At 36.2% G+C, this 18037-nt stretch overlaps 1 long non-coding RNA gene across 1 annotated transcript; it reads left to right on the forward strand.

The window, feature by feature from the left end:
• The first annotated feature begins 4314 nt into the window (after positions 1-4314).
• On the forward strand, positions 4315-5141 carry LOC122003846. Its single transcript, XR_006118119.1, has 3 exons — positions 4315-4795; positions 4872-4980; positions 5083-5141. It is a non-coding gene; the product is annotated as an uncharacterized LOC122003846 (long non-coding RNA).
• The last annotated feature ends 12896 nt before the right edge of the window (positions 5142-18037 follow it).

Raw genomic sequence — 18037 nt, forward strand, 5'->3', positions numbered from 1 at the left:
ACTCGGCTTCGCTTTCCGCCCGAGAGAAATTGCCGACGCCGCACACGCATGAGAAGAGAAGAAGGGATTCGGGAGAAATTAGGGCTCGGGAAATTCTCAAGCCCTAAGTTCCTTTTATAACTCTGGTATTTCTATTAACTTAAGGTTATTTCGCTGCCAACTCTTTCGCAAAATATCCGCGGAACAGTTGGTTGGCTGGGTTTTGACCAAGCCAAAAGCCCCGGGTTCAATTCTCGGCTGCTACCTCTTTTTCTTCCTTTTATTTCTTTATTATTAATTCCTATTACTTAAATAGATCTCTTCCTCTATTTGTTCAAGTAACAATTGCTAGCCCAGTTGGTTAGTTGGGTTTTGCTCGGGTCAGGGGTTGCCGGTTCAAGCCTCAGCTTGGACATTTTTTTGTCGAAACTTCTTTCGTTTAGTAAAAATACCAAATGACCTCCAAAAATTTCATAAAAATATTCTATAAATTCCTAAAAATCTCTAGAATTTTTCTAAAGTATTTCTAAATATTTTTAAGAACTTTTAGAACTCCTAATGAGGAAAATTGGGTCGTTACATATAAAGGGTATAGTCCTGGACTCTAAGGATGACTGATCTAAATAAGGTCACAGTTGGTACATACTAACCCCTAAAAAAAATACAAGTAGATCATATCAAGCATAATATGCGAGTAGGTATTGTCAAAGGGTGGATCTCGAGGAGGGTAGCACTGGAAGGGACATGCAGATGGACACAATCCCAAAAAGTACTAAATAATAGTAGGCGATAATGTAATATCCATACCGGCGACCCTAGTGGTGTAGGTAAGATCATCGACTCTAACTAGGTTGTTATAGAATTCTGTACACAGACCTATATTAACTGCACTAGAACAATACACTAAACGCTACAAACTATAATAATCGATAACCTCGACAACGGGAATACATGAACTCATGAAAAAGTGTCTATCGAAATATTTAGAAAGTAAAGGAACATATGTAGTAGAGGAAAATCTAATCCTAAGTTCATCAGTGGGAAACTTAGGGTTTGTACTAGCAGTCGAGGGGTCAACACCAAGATGTGATCGTTTCCTAATTAACACAAACATCTAAAAGTAAAATGCTAAGTCAAATAAAATAAACAAAATAAAGTTTAGGAAAAAAATTTATCGAGGCATCGCGAATGATTAAAACAGAACTGATGACCTCAGTTGATCTGTAATGCATGGCTTGAGAATCGAAGGAAAAAAAGTTTAAGAAATTGAAAAAAAAATATTTTTCCTTATCTTGCTTTTGCTCGTAAAGCTCAGTGAGGGACCTTTTGCAAAAGAGAAAAGGGAGAGTGGCAATGGGAGGGGGCGCCTGCTGGCCTCCTTAAATAGGGCGGTCCGAGTGCCCGGACTCTGCGTCTGGGCGCCTGGATTCAAGGCCTGGACGGGGTGCTCGGACCCTATCCGGGCGCCCGGAGCCTGATACCAGGGGCGCCCGCCCCTGGTTTTGGGTCCTAGTTTGTGCGTTAGAGATTTTTAATAATAATAATAATAATAATAATAATAATAATAATAATAATTATTATTATTATTATTATTATTAATTAGGGATTGAGTTAAGTTTAAAGATTTATTTAAATTAAAAATTAATAACAAAATTAATTAAGTTAAAGATTAATTAGTTTGAAAATTAAGCAAATTAAGAAGTTAAAATTGACTAAGTTAATAAATTGATTTAAGTGACAAATTGATTAATTTATTAAGTTTTAGAAGTTAATTTAAGAATTAATTAAAGATAATTAAGTTTAAAAAAATTAGTCAAGAATTAAAAATTAGTAGAAATTAATAATTAATTAATAGTTAATTAATTTAAGTTGAGTATTGAGAAATTCATTCAAGTTTGAGAGTTGCATATTAGTTAAATTAAGTTGCTATGGAAATTAAGTAAGTTGAAAATGAAGTTGTTTAAAATTAATTAAGAAAAATTAAGTTAAGTTAAGGTTAAGTTAAAAATTAACAATTTAATTAATTTAAAAATGATTGAGTTATTTAACAAACTATTTAAAATTAAGTTAAGAATTATTTGAGTTTCAAAAAAATTAAGTTAAGTTAAAGATTAATTAATTTGAAATTGATTAACTTAAGAAGTTAATTTAAGAGTTAATTAAAGTTTAAGAAACATATTAAGAATTAATTAATGATTAACTAAGTTAATTTAAATTGAGGATTCATCAATAAACTAATTCAAATTTAAAAGTTATTTTAAGTTAATGTCTTTAATTAATTGAAAATTAATTTGAGTCAGTGATTGATTAAGTCAAAGATTAAGTTAACTTAGAAACTAATTAAGTTTAAGAATAGTAGTAATAAAAGCTTAGTTAAACATACTTATCTACTATTAATCCTTAATTATCTAAACCTTGGTTACTAATTAACTATCAGAAGATAGCAGTGTTTACATAGTTAGTTGAGTCAAGTATTTATGTCCAATTAAATATTTGCTAAAAAAATGACTACTTAACTTGATCAATATACTGTTGTATTTTTTGCCCAAATTTATGTTGATGCACTGATATAAGCATATGAAATTTAGGCAAAATACATACGCATCTCACACCATTCTATGTTTATAAATAGACAATCAAGAGAAATCTAATGTGTTTGTGAGATGCTCAATTCCTAGATCTATAGGATCATGCTTTATAGAGGTTTGATCTAGGCAAAGGCCAAAACAAATTTTGGAACACTAAAGAAATAGGAAATTTTTAGAAAACATAAATAAATAATTTTCATAGAATTTAAAAATTATCCGAATAAATATCCTCCGCCTTAATCTAAGATTTTTCAAGCACAAGCAATATCTTCAAGATTATTTATAAAATTTTAATGAATTATATAATTTCAGATTAATTATTTAGATTTAATTTAGTTTAATTTTAATTTAACCTTATTCATCTCACCAGTCTAACTTTTAAGACAAAGGGATCCTATGATTTCGTGAGATAAGTTTAAATTGAATTTCAGAGTTTGGTTTAAACTTTTGTTAGATTCAAGTTTAGCTTTGGGTTCAATAAACATGCATTCTTTGGATAAACTTCTAAGTTGTGGTGAGTCACCTGGACATCATTAGAGTAACCATGCATTCAAAATTTTCTAAATAGTCCTATCCATTGAACTTAATAATAAAACTTTAGTCTAATCTGCTACGATTGATAAGGGGTAGCTTCAGTTAGTTCCACTAAGCCAAATGTACCAAGTTGAAGCTATATCTTTCTAGACATGCATAGACAGAGATTCCCTAACCTACTATCATCCAAAACTTCTCTATTGTTATTTTTCAATTTAAACTTTTGTTCCTTTTTATCCTAATCCTAATTACCCAGCCGGGTAAACTATTATTTTGGAGGTGTCAGCTAATTTGGAGCATCCCCTGAATTATTGAACTTTTAGGTTTAGATTTTAGGTTTATGTTGATTATTTTTGTAGTTAAAATAGACTTGATGGTAATTTGAGTTTGAGTTGGTTTTGTAGTTATTTGATTTAAATTTATTTTTTTGATTTGAATTTAGTTTATTTGATTTTATTTTATGTTTTAGATTTAGGTTTGGGTTAGGTTTAGATGGATTTAGGTAATGAATTTCATGTTTAGGCACATAGAATTAATTAAGTCCTACTTGCAGGGTTAGACACGCTTTCAGAACCCAAACTATAATTTGATTTTGTTTTGGCTTATGAGTGATATAAATATTTTATTTGTTGAGCTGGACTTGTATCCGTGCCTAGATTTATTGTATATAGCTTTTTAGATTTTGAGAATTAAATCCAAGTTTTTTTTATCTAGTGGTAAAAGTTTCTAATAATCCTTTAAGTTTATTAATTTCATTTTTTTTAATTTGTGTTTTCCTCCTCCAGTCTTATATCTTGATTTGGATTTTTATTTTTAATTTGTTCCTTGAGACATTAATTTTTCTCAAGAAGTGATTCATTTTGTTTTTCATACTTATTCAGTTTTTTGTTTAAACATGCAATTATTCTAAAAAACTTAGAGGTTAGGATAGATGTAAGATACCGCAGAAAAATTAAAAAAGTAAATATTATTGAAAGAAAAATCGTATTGGATTTTTCCGGATTTTTTAGAAATTTTTCGGGATTTAAACGGAATCCGTAGGACCCGTTTTGAGGGGATGGATTCGGAGTACAGATGAAGCCTATTTTGGGTACCCAATAAAGTAGGGAGTTGATTGAGAAAATAACTTAAGGCTTAATTAAATCTAACCTAAGTATTTAATTAAAAACCTAACCCCTAAATTCCCGATTTCCTCTCCCCTATTCCCGATTCTTCTCCCTTCTCCCTCACGCACTGCCCTCTCCGGCGATTCCTCTCCCGGCGACGTCGAGCCACCGCACAGTGGGCATTCCGATCGCGTTGACGCATCTCAGCCCAACGCCGGCCGAGTCTCCTTTCTTCCTCCTTCTCCCTCTCGATGCATGGAGTGTTTCTCCTCTTCCTCTCTCGCCCGCGGACGACTCGACGCCGACGGCTTCCCCAGCGATCTCGGCTTCGTCGCGTCACCAGGGGGAAAGCGTCACCCGATCTTGATGGCTCCGACCATCTCCGACGCAGCGATCTCCTCTTTGGCTGTGCTGGCACACGAGGCAATGACTCGGCGGAGCTAGGGCATGGCGGGGAGAGGTTGATTCGTGTCTTTTCCAGCCGATCGAGCTTCTTTTGCTCTCCTCTTCGATCTACTTGCTGGGGGTGAACTGGATCATCATCAGTGGAAGTGGATCGCACGACACCAGCTGTAGGGATTGATTGAGGTAAGGCTTGGTCGAGAGATTCTATGAATTCAAGGATTTTTTCTGCGTTTATGGTGCTCTCTCTGTTCTGGTCTAGGAGGATGCTTCGGATAAACCTAGTGATGGATCTTCCTTGAGTAGAACTTCATCTCCTTCATTCTTGCGGCTGCTAGGGGCTTGGGGTGAAGAGGTGGAGAGCTATGAAGGTGAGTATAGTGCTGTGAATTAGGGTTTCAGTAAACCCTTTGCTATATGATTGGATTTATAAATGGGTTCTTGAAAGAATTGGTTCTATGAATTCTTTGTAGCTTCTCAGCAGGGAGTTGTAGGGTTGCTGAGCTACTGGAGTTGCTGCCATGGTTCAAGGTCAGTGCTTTTCTAGTGCTCTTCTACTGGAATTGCTTTTCTAGTGGATATTCTATTAGTATGATGCTAAATTAGGTTTTCTATGAGTTGTGGGGTTTTGTTTCGCTTAGATTTATGAGTATGGTGATGTGGATTGGATTAATTGGGTAAGATTGATTCATGATGTTTAGTAGAGATGATACAATGGATTAGAGGTTTAGAATTTGGAATTTGGTTGTGATAAGTTGATTTATGATGGTTATTTAGTAAATGATTTATGTAAATGGACACATGATCGTTATTGGTATGTGTTGGAGTGATTAGAGTTTGTATTGGGTTGAAATTTGTGGATATGGTGATTTGTTTGATATAGATTGTTATGTGATCATTCTTAGGATTATTGGATTGATTATGAGTTGGATTCAAGAGGTGTTGATTAGTGAGTTTTGGATTGGTTAATAGATTATGGATTATGTTTGGATCTAGAAGGAGTTGTATTGAGGATTGTTTGGAGGATTAATCAGAGATCAGATTTTGTTGGAGTGATCCTAATTGGGTTAGGACTTTTATTTAGCTATTTGATCATATGAATTTAGCTAAATGAAATATATATATTATGTGATGCAGGACTTGGATATGGGACGTTCATCACGATGTGGGATTTATTTATCATGATCAACAGATAAAGGCGGGTATTTCTTCCTTGACCTCTATGTAGATTTTCTTGTACTTAGTGCATGGTTATTATTGGATGAATTAGGCTGTTTTATCTTATATCATGATCGGTTGCTGTTTTTCCTGCATGATACTTATGCTTGACCTTTGTGAGGATCTATTTAATTCATATATAGTCTCAACTCTTGATATCTACCCTATTGTGATTACACGTATAGAGTATGTCTTGTAGGGATTGTCGGGTTGTTGGTATTACCATGCTGATTGGGTATATGATGTGGATGGTACATAGGTGGGTATGTGTTATAGGAGTCATTTTGTTGACCGTGCATTTACATGTGATGTGTACATACATATTTGTCACGTACTTTTGGAGGAGTTGTGTTGATTGTATGTTTGAGGTATATACACAGGTCTGTTGTGTTTTTATTGGAGGATACATGTTGATTGTACTTATCTTTTGTGTACATGTGTCTGGTGGGATTATTGGAGATTTTTGGTTGATTATACATGTATAGCGTGTACATATGTTTGGTGGGATACGTGGAGGTATCATGACGATTATACTCTTGTTGGAGGTATTTTTTTGAGGTTTGGGGTTGTTGCATGGATGATGATTATATATATATATATATATATATCATGTTCATCATTCATTGCATCTGATGACCGTTGTCTCCCTTGTGGTTGAGAGAGTCATCAGTTGGTTTGGTTTAGCACCGCACACTCGGCCACTCATGGGTAGTGGTAGTTGGAGCAGTTGCTGCTAGTCCTGTCGTGCCACCCGGTCACGAGGTTTAGTGAGATCCGGCGTTGTGAGCAGTCAGGGACCCTGATGCTATGTAGTTAGATAGCTACTAGCGGACTGTCCGCCTCGACCACTATATAGTGGGCTGGAGGGTAGTACAGTCGTCACAGACCCAAGCCTCTCGGCCATACAGGGGTCGTGGTGTTCGGAGAGGTGGCGGGGGTGACCATGGAGCATGCATGCACTTTTGCATATGATGCACGGTGCATCTGGGGGTTATATTTGCATACATGCCTACTAGATACTAGTTGCATGTGTTTGTGGTATGTTGCATTTGTTTGCGATATGATTGTTGCATTTGGTTGCCATGCTGCATACATGTCATTTATTTTACATGTATATGCAGTCGTACTTATATTGCACAGGTGTCACGGGTATATCTGTTGCAGATTCGGTGAGTTTACTGATCATTGTACCATGTGTCGATTCCAGATTGGGTATGTATCTGTCATTATGTTAGTTGTGGTTTGTACAGTTTATGTCAGGTTATTATGTCAGGTATGTTCAGATGCATTGATTATGATAGTATGATCATGTTCTTATTCCCTACTGAGACTGTATACTTTTGATCTCCATGTTTTATTTGTAGACCGTGCACTGTCTTTTCTATTACCCGCTGAGTTACCTATACTCACCACCGCATGTGTACATTTATGTTTTCAGGTAGCCTGTAGATGGTTGGTGTCGCTCGGAGTATCCTGTCTGCCGGGTCCTACGTCACATCCGAAGATCGGGCTTGTTTCCTTTGTATATTCTTTTCTTATTTTTGGCATTGTATTTGGGTTTAGCCATGTGGCTATCTTATTCTTTTGGTGTTGTATTTGTGTTTAAGCCGTGCCGGCATGCATTGTATCTATTTGTCTTGTGTGGGCTTCCCGTTTTCGTTTTTCCGCTGTGTTGGTTTTTGGTACAGCCGTGTGGGCTGTTTTATATATAACTGCGTGGTTGTGATTGTTTCATTCCAGCCGTGTGGGCTGTTATTATAACTGCGTGGTTGTGTATATAAATATTCCAGCCGCATGTGGCTGATGTATTTTGCTTGTAGTGATGCTTCATATTGTCACTGGTACAGGGGAGACTCTGTCGGATTTTTGTCTGGCAGAGACTCCTTTGGGGCGTGACAATAGAAGATACCTCATTCGAACCTTTAAAAATGAGTGTGGACTCGTGGCTTGATTCGTCTTCGGACTCGTCGTCTTGCTCCAACTCGCTTTCTGATTCCAATTTCGTTGCCATCAGTGCGAGGTAGTTGTGATGCTTCTATTCTTCGACATCTAATTCTTCTAAAGATGATTTATCCCACGTTGCCTTGAGTGCCTTCTTCCTTTTGGTTGTTTTGGGTTTATCTTCTTTCATCTTTGGACACTCATTCTTGTAGTGTCCTTTCTTGTTACACTCGTAGCATGTGATCTTCACCTTTGTGTCATTTGATTTGATCACCTTTTATAGGTCCTTCTTTGAGAAATTATTCTTTCTTCTTGTGAATATTTTTCTGACCATGTCCACTAGTTGTTCTTCGTCGGCTTCTGAGTCAGATTCAGATTTTGGCTTCGGCTTGTTCTTGATCTTGGCTTCTTTTGAAGAGCCTGCAAAAAGTGTAATACCTTTCTCGACCTACTTTGTGTTAATCTGCTCATGGAGTTCAAGTTCACAAAATAACTCATCTAGTTTAAGTTTATTCAAGTTCCTCAAAACTTTATAACCATCTACTATAGATGCCCACAGTGCATTTTGAGGGAAGGAATTCAAGGCATACCTTATTACATCTCTGTTCTCCAGTTGGTGACCGATTAGGTGAAGTCCATTGAGAATATCCTTGATTCTTGCATGTAACTAAGTAGTTGTTTCTCCATCCTGCATTTTAATATTAAACAAGTTAGTTAGTAATAAGTCATATTTTGTTACCTTTGCATCGCTTGTGCCTTCGTGTAATTCGATCAATTTATCCCAGAGCTCTTTAGCGTTCTCGAATGGGCTAACGCGATTTAGTTCTTTCCATAAGTCCGCACTGGATGGTGTTCACTACCTTGAAATCGATCTAGGCCATTGTTTTGTCTTCCAAATTCCATTTTTCTAGATTAATTACTACTTTTGTTGCCTCATCTACTAGCGCTTGGTATCCTCTTCAGACGGAGAACCATTGATCAATGTCGATCTTCAGGTATACCTCCATTCGCTTCTTCCAGTATAGAAAATCATCCCCATTGAAGAGGGGAGGATGGATGGTGTTGTATCCCTCATATTAAGCCATTTAAGTAACCTTTTCACACAAATATTAAAAGGAAAGAGGTCCTAAGATTAGGTCTTGGATTAGCAGTGTGGGAGGTAATAAAGGTATTTAGAAATTTAATTGGTGTTGCACCAATTCAAAGTATTTTGCAATGGAAAAAATTTACCCAAAGAGGTAATTGTACAAATTTAGATTATATCGAAAAAGCTCAAACCCCGAAAGAGATATTGGAAAAAAATTGAAAATCACCCCTTGCCTGATTGGTGGTTGCACCAATTCAAAGCGGTATCGACTCTGATACCACTTGTAGGATCAGAAAGACGCTAGAGGGGGGGTGAATAGAAATCTTCAAAAAACTTGATTTAAAACTAAGTTACGCAGCAGAAAATGGAAGCAAAAAGATAATGCTAACATGACCAAATTTTTTACTTGGTTCGGAGCCTTCAACGACTCCTACTCAAAGGGTCACACTCGTTGAGTGCTTTCATTGGGAAATCCACTAGCAGTGAAAATGTATTATAGTATTTGATTACAAGAACTGAAAAGAATAATATTACCAACACAGAAAGAAAATCTGAAAGACTCTTCATTCTTTAAATTTTGGAGCAGCCTTTCGGTGTTGTCGAAGCTTTTTTGGAGCCACACGCAAGAGAGATAAGACTAGTAGTTGTTGTTCTGAAGCTCCTGGTCAAAGGCCTTTAAATAGGCCCATTTTGGGCGCTTAGACCACATGGCTCGGTCAATCGACACCCTCTACATCAGATTTTGGATGAATCTTTGGGTTCGGGCACCTAGATCGACTCCGGGCTCCTGGACTACCTGGGCACCTGCGTCCCCACCCGAGTAGCTTAGTCCAGGCTCCCGGACCAGCTCCGGGCTTCCGGACCCCTTCTAGGTGCCCGAATCCCCTTTTTCAGCTCCTTTTTCTGTAAAAAAAGGGTTAGTCTTGGGAAATAAAAATAGGTTCATCCTGTAAAATAGAGTTAGTACAACTCAGCAGATAGGAGTAGTAATTAGTTTCTGTCTCCTCGAGACTAGGATCTAGTCAACATCTCAACATACATTTCTCAAATGGATCTAAGTTGGATCGATGCCTACAGTTCCCTCAACGGGGAATGTGTCCTCACTGGATCTCTCCTCCAATTGCTTACCTTCACTTACCAACTGCAGTCACTTAACTTGCCCTTGACCCACCAAGTCTTCCTGCCAGTTGTCAGGTCTGCAAACCCAACTGGACTGTTGATTGGTCCTAGGAAGATCGTATCAGTTTCACTGTACAAAAATTTTGTACAAGTGTCAAATCTTTTCTAACAATCTATTGTGTTCTTTAGAAATTAAATTTGGAATCGCAAACGGAACTTAACATTATTGATTCCAAATTTAACTTATATGTTCTTAAAGGTTTAGACTTGGATAGCAAGCGAAACTTAACACTATTGATCCAAATCTATCTATGTTACAAATTCAATTAAATATTTATTTCGAAAATCGGCTCCCAGGTCAAACATGGCGAGACACATGACCTTCTTGGATATGGGAGCATCCACCACTGCCTTGACAAAGCCTCTTAACGAAATTCAATATTAAATTTCCTAAAATAATATTGGGTTTAACCAAAAAGAACAATTGAATCATAAGATAAAATAAAAGAAACACAACTTCGAATTACAAATCCGAAAATCTAGAATCATATGCCTCTTGTGTTTGGAATTCATATAAAGAAAAACTAGCATGATGCGGAAAATAATTACTAGTTATACCTTTCTTTGTATATAACGACCTCTTGATCTTCTGTCATATTCCTCGCCTCCTCTTGGACGTCGTGTGGGCGACGATCCTCCAAGATGAACACCACCCAAAAGCTCCTCCTCCTTCTCTAAGATTCGGCCACCACCACCACCAAGGAACAAAAGAGAGCAAGAGGAAAGGGAAAGGGTCGGCCACAAGAGAGAGCACAAGCAAGAGGATAAGAATTGATACATCATGAGGCCTCTCCTCCCCTTCTTTTATAATACTTGCCCAAGGCAAATAAGGAAAGATTTTTAAAAAAATTTAAAATCTTCCTCTTATTTTCCTTTCCTCCTTTTTAATTCCTTTTTCTCCTCTTAATTGATTTAATGGCCGACCCCTTGCTTGGACACCAAGCAAGGGTGGCCGCCCCTTAAAAGAAGAAAAAAAAATCTTGTAAAAATTTTATAAGCAAAGAAGGAAAGCTCTTATAAAATTTTACAAGCTATCTTTTAATTTCCTAATGTGGATGTTTAAAAAAGGAAAATTTTAAAAACAAGTTTTAAGATTTAAAACTTCTCATTTAAAATTTTCATTTTTAACATGGTTACAAAAAAGGAAAGTTTCAAATTTAAAACTTTTTTTTAAAACCATGAGGATGGTTAAAAAAGGAAAGTTTTAAAACTTTTAAATTTTATTTTAAACCATGTGGCATAATTCAAATAAGGAAAGTTTTATAATTTTAAAATCTCTCTTTTAAAACTTGTAGATATCTACAAAGAGAAGATTTTAAAAATTCAAAACACCCCTCATACTTTGAATTATGTGGCCGACCCCCTTCACATTGCTTGTGGCCGACCCCCTTTGAGAAGGTAGTGGCCGGCCGTTGGCTTGGTCACCAAGCTTTGGGTTGGCTCCCTCTTGGACACCAAGATGAGCTTTTTATGGGTGGATATGAGGTATTAATGAGGCTAGGATAGGGACCTAGAGGAGAAATTAGTTTTAGCCTCCCGACGAGCTTGAGTATCCCGTGTTCACCCCGAACACACAACTCAAGTTCATCAATAATAACTCATTCCACTAGAGAGTTATTATTACACTACCGTACTAATCCCAAATTACATTATGGGCTCTTTATCATGAGTGTGTTGGTCTCCCTGTGTTTAAGATATCAAATGTCCACTAATTAAATGAGTTACTGACAACTCTCTTTAATTAATATCTTAGTCCAAGAGTAGTACCACTCAACCTTATTGTCGTGTCGGACTAAGTCCACTTGTAGGGTTTAACATGACAATCCTTATGAGCTCCTCTTGGGGACATTATCAACCTAGATTACTAGGACACAGTTTCCTTCTATAATCAACAACACACACTATAAGTAATATCATTTCCCAACTTATCGACCCTTTTGATTTATAGAACTAAATCTCACCCATTGATAAATTAAAGAAATAAATATTAAATATATGTGCTTGTCATTATATTAGGATTAAGAGCACACACTTCCATAATAACCGAGGTCTTGTTCTTTTATTTAGTCAGTATAAAAAGAAATTACCTCAATGGTCCTACTCAATACACTCTAAGTGTACTAGTGTAATTATATAGTCAAGATAAACTAATACCTAATTACACTACGGCTGTTCTGATGATTTGTTCCTTTCCATCTCAATCGTGAGCTACTATTTATAATTTATAAGGAACTGATAACATGATCTTCTGTGTGTGACACCATATATCATGTTATCTACAATATAAATTAATCGAACAACTACACTTAGCATAAATGTAGATATTTTTGACCAATGTGATTCTTTATTTCAAAATGAATGTTTACAAAAACTAGGCTTTTAGTATATACTCTAACATGGACTTCGTTTGGTTGTCAGGTCCCATGGACCCAACCGAACTTCCTGCTAGATATCAAGTCCCGCGGACCTATCTGGACTTCGCACCAGCTATCGGGTCCCACAGACCTAGCTAGATTTTAGCCTGGTATTAGGTCTTTCAAATCAGTCAACTCCTACATACTTGGTAGAAAGGTTAGACAAGCATCACATCTAACTTTAACATATTTGTCGTACATCAAAATTAGATTATTAGTGCAACCTGCACCAACACATATGTTTATTTATGTTGTTTACTCTACATGATGAATGATAAATGATTAGTTCATTTTATTAAATGATTAGTTTATTTAATTAAAGAAATCATGATATAATAAATGATTAATTCATTTGATGAGATGTGTGTAATAGAATTAATCAATATTGATTTGATTGGTCATATGAATGATGAGTAAAAATATAGTTATAAACCAATTCAAATTAATATTGAGTCAATCATAAATTGCATACATATAAATTATACTGAATACTAAATAATGTGTTTATTTATGATAGATTATAACAATCAAAAATATTATAGCTGAACTCAACAAGGGTGAAAAATTTAATGGGAATAACTATAAAATTTGGCACCTCAGGATATAGTATGTACTTGAGGAACAAGAAGTTCTGGAAGTTGTAAATTAAATTATGATAGAACTTGTAGATGGTCCACTACACAGTATAAATGAGATCTTGATGCCTATAAGGCATGGAAGAAAAAGGACTCCACTGCAAAGGGCATATTGATTAGTTCAATGATAGATGACCTAGCTTTTGAGTATGAGTCATATCTTTCGGCTGGGTAGCCCTTAAGGAGAAATATAGTGGAGTAAGTCTAAGTAAGCTTTGAAAACTGATGATCAAGTTTGACAGCTATAAGAAGCGTCTGAATGATTTGATGGTTCAATACCTCAGGGAGATGTCAAAAATGATTCGGGAGCTTAAAACTACTAGTCATGAGTTAGCCGATGAACAACAGGTTCAAGCAGTTATTCGTTCCTTTCCAGATTCTTGGGAGACTATGAAGCATACCCTAACTCATAGTAAAAGTATCAAGACTTTCATTGATATCTCATGCTATGTAGAATTAGAGGCAGAGAGAGTTGAATTTGCATGGATTTCTGGACTAGCCTATGTGGCTGTCAGTTATATTGGATCATCTAGATCCATGAAAAAGAAACGGTTCAAGAAAGGGAAGGGAAAGAAGAAAGAAGTTGCTACTGTGGGATAAGGTTCAATCAAGAAGATTGGAAAGAAATCTAAAAGTAAGTTAACTTTCTTTAACTACGACAAAAAGGGTCACTTCGCTCGGAAGTACACTAAGCCGAAAAAGGTAAATTCAAGTGTGTCGTCTTTTCCTGAGTATTTTGTTGATAATTCAGTGTTGTTAGCTGATTCTTATCCTTTTTGAATTATATATTCGGGAGTAACCAACCATGTAGATCGGGAGCGAGTTACATTTGTTGAGTACCATCGGGTACCAACTGGCAATAAGTGGATCTATGTAGGAAATAATATAAGAGTTGAAGTCAAAGGAATCAACACTTGCAAACTCAACCTCCATGGTGGTAGTGTTTTGCTTCTATATGATGTCATATATGCTCCTGAAATTCAATGAAATCTTATTTCTGTTACATATCTTCTTGATTTAGGGTATTGTATTAATGTTTATAGTCGATATGTTGAACTTAAAATTGACTCAGTGTCAATCAGATATGATTTTTTAACAAATGGTTTTATGGTTCTTGATATAGAACTAGATGTCAATTATACTATTGAGGGTTATTTTTGAACATTGCTCTAACTAGTGATGCGAGTATAACTGATGAGGTTTGGCATGCTAGATTAGGACACATAAGACAAGAATGTATGAATCGATTGGCTAGAGAGGGTTTATTGGGCACTCGGGTTAATGTTCACTTGTCTATATGTGAGCATTGTCTTGTTGAAAAAAACAACTAGAAAATCATTTGGAAAGGTTTTTAGAGCAGAATCATTATTGCAATTAATTCATTTGAATATTTGTGGTCCAATGAATGTGAAGGCTAGACATGAAGCTTCCTATTTCATTACATTTATCAATGATTTCTCTCATTTTGGTCATGTGTATTTGATTTCTCATAAATCTGAAGCATTGGACTGCTTCATTCATTATATAAATGAAGTTGAGAATCAAATGGAACATAAAGTTAATACTTTACAAACTAACTGTGGAGGGGAATATTTATCTGATATGTTCAAGATAATATATAATGATAGAGGGATTATTAGACAGCTGACAATCCCTGAAACTCCACAGCAAAATGGGATAGCTGAAAGAAGAAATAGGACTCTTCTTGAAATGATTAGGTCTATGATAACACAGACTAATTTGTTGATCTCCTATTAGGGAGATACATTATTAACTACGACCTATATACTTAATAAAGTACCTTTAAAGTTAGTTCCACCTATCTCATATGAACATTGGACAGGTAGAAAACCAAATTTAAGTAATCTGAGACCCTAGGGGTTGTTGGATCGAAAAGCGCTAGAGGGGGGGTGAATAGCGCTCGTGGCTTTCACTTATCGTATTAAAAAATTCAACGAGAGTTAAGCAGCGGAATAAGAAAACACACACAAAAAGACGTCAAGTATTTACTTAGTTCGGAGCCTAGGGAGACTCCTACTCTAAGGCCCACGCTCGTTGAGCGTTTACTTTGGGCAACAACAATATCACGTAAAAGGTTACAACTTTAGCGTTCAATATTAAAACTGAAGTAACAATTATACCAACGATGAAAATAGCAATCTTGAAGCTTCGGGTCGTCGAGGTCTTGTCGTAGCTCAGTCGGATCATCTTATTAGCAGTATGCAGCTCAAAGATGTCTTGGAATTCGTTGAATACAAGTACTGGTCAAGACCTCCTTATATAGCCTGCTGAGGGTGCCCTCAATCCCCTTGAGGGCACCCTCTTCCGCGCTGAATCCGCCGCGCGGATGAGCTCTAAAGAAGTCCTCGCTAATCCTCTTAAAGCCGCCTCCATACTCCTTGAGGGCGCCTTCAAGGCTGTCCTAGGTGCCTCAAGTCTCTATGAGGGTGCCTCTAGCCTTACTGCGCGCACTTCTCCTCCTCTGCACCTGAGGCACCTCCAACCTCCATGAGGGCGCCTCAGGTACTGTTCATCCGAGGCACACTTTGCTTTTTAGTCCTTGTAAAACATGTTAGTCCACAAAATATCAACATATCCTGCAAAACAAAGTTAGCATATAATAAACATAGTAACAAAAATATTTTGACAATATCCGGACTGTCCGGTTTTGACTTCGAATTTCTGACCGGAAATCTTAGGTAGAACCGACGCCTACTGTTCCCTCTGCGGGAAACGCGTCCTCACCTACTCCACTCAGGAGAGCATACTTGATGCCAGTCCGGTCCTCCAGACCGACTATACTTTCTGCCTAGGGTTATCACCCCCTAGGACCTAGGGTTACCACCCCCTAGGGTTTTCCGCCACCTAGGGTTACCTCCCCCTAGGACCTAAAGTTACCTTCCCCCTTAGGATTTCCACCACCCAGGGTTACCACCCCCTAGGACCTAAGGTTACCGCCCCTTAGGGTTTTCCACCACCTAGGGTTACCACCCTCTAGGACCTAAGGTTACCACCCTTTAGGGTTTTCCACCTGCCTAACTGCAGTTAGGACTTTCCTGCAAACTCATTCATACATGTTAGATAATAATTAACCTTAACTTTGAATCCCATTACCATTATCAAAACTTAGGTTCTATCATCGGATGCTTCCTGCACTGACAATCTCCCCCTTTTTGATTATGGCAACAAAAATTCAAAGTTAAGAAAAAATAATGCCATAAAAGATGATAATTCAAGCATAAGCATGATAGTACAGACATAAAATTAAGTACAGAGCTCCCCCTTAGTCAAATCTCCCCCTTTAGTCAGATCTAAAGTATAAAGACTCCCCCTTAATAAAAGCTCCTCTTTAAGCTTTAAAAAAATTTTGAATTTTGAATTTGAATTTTCTTATACTCTCCCCCTTTGCTATATATCAAAATCAAAAGAAAGCTACTAAAAGATTTAGCTTTTCAGAAGGTTTTGAAAAACTTAGCTTTCAAAAACATAGTTTTAAAGATTTAGCCTTAGAAAACTTTAGCTTTTTACAAAATCCTCTAGCTAAAACTTAAAGAAAATTTAATAGAAGACAAGTACGTAAAATATTTTGGTAAAACACTCAACTTTTGGAAATGAATTTTCTTGAAGACTTTTTAGCTAAGTAAAAATACTTTTATCAAAAGTCAGGTATGGAGCTTGGTTAGAAAACCAAGTTTACAAAGATATTTTTAGCTAAAGTTTTATGATTTGAAAAGTGACTTAGCTAGCTTTGAGTTAAAGACACTTTTAAAAAGACACTCTGTTAAATCCTTAATTTTTAAAATAATCAGATTTTGAAAAGAAACAAATTACTCAAAAAGGTTTGGGAAGAAAATTTAGCTAAGAAAATGATTTATCTTTGAAAAGATCACTTAGCCAATTTTGAGTTAGAAACATTTTTATTTTAAAGGAATTTTTAGAGATTGAAAAGTTAAATTTGAAAAATACTTAACTTGAAAATAGTATCAATTTGTAAAATTTTAACTAAGCCCATTTTCACTTAGAACCATAAAGAGTAAGAAAAGTTAGTTCTTTTTCCAAAAAGTCCTAAAGCCGAAGCATGAGTAACTTAATTTCCTTAGTCACATGTCTAACCATTAGCTACTAGCTGTTTACCTAGAGAGCAACAATTTTCACTTGGTTAGTCAAGTTAAGTTAGTGATCCAGTTAGTTTTGACTAAGACAGGATAACTCAACTTGATTAATGTAATTTGGTATTTAACGCCCAGACTTATGTCGATGCACAGACATAAGCATTCTTAAGTCTAGGCAGTACCCTATGCATCTCACACCATTCTAAGTATTTTCAAACACAAGCAGGTTAAACCTAGTGTGTTTGTGAGATGCTCTAGCTTTTTCTAGGAGTACATGTTTTCTAGGGGGTAATTTCCTAGGCTAAACCAGACTTTTGAAAAACTAACAAAAGTTAGAATTTTAAAAAATAATTTTTCCTAGAATTTTAAAACAAACTGAATTAAAAGTATAGTAATTAGAAATATGTTCTATTCAACTAAGCACATCCTTATTTGTCTTCTAAGTGCACTGAACTCAAGTTCAGGTAAGGGCTTTGTGAATATGTCAGCAATGTTTGATTTGGACTCAACATAGTTAAGCACAACATCACCCTTAGCTACGTGATCCCTTACAAAATGATGTTTTACTTCTATATGTTTAGTTCTTGAGTGGTGAATTGAGTTCTTGGTTAGATTAATTGAACTTATATTATCAATTAAAATTTTCATATTCTGATATTCTAGTTGATAGTCTTTTAGGGTATGCATCATCCATAATAATTGAGATGCTCATTCACCTAGGGCTATGTACTCAGCTTTAGTGGTAAACAATACAGTGTTACTTTCTGCTTGACCAACACACTAGGCATTGACCTAGAAATTGACAGCTACCACTTGTGCTCTTTCTATCTAGTTTACACCCG

This window comes from Zingiber officinale, chromosome 7B (assembly GCF_018446385.1).
Source record: "Zingiber officinale cultivar Zhangliang chromosome 7B, Zo_v1.1, whole genome shotgun sequence".
NCBI classification, from domain to species: Eukaryota; Viridiplantae; Streptophyta; class Magnoliopsida; order Zingiberales; family Zingiberaceae; genus Zingiber; species Zingiber officinale.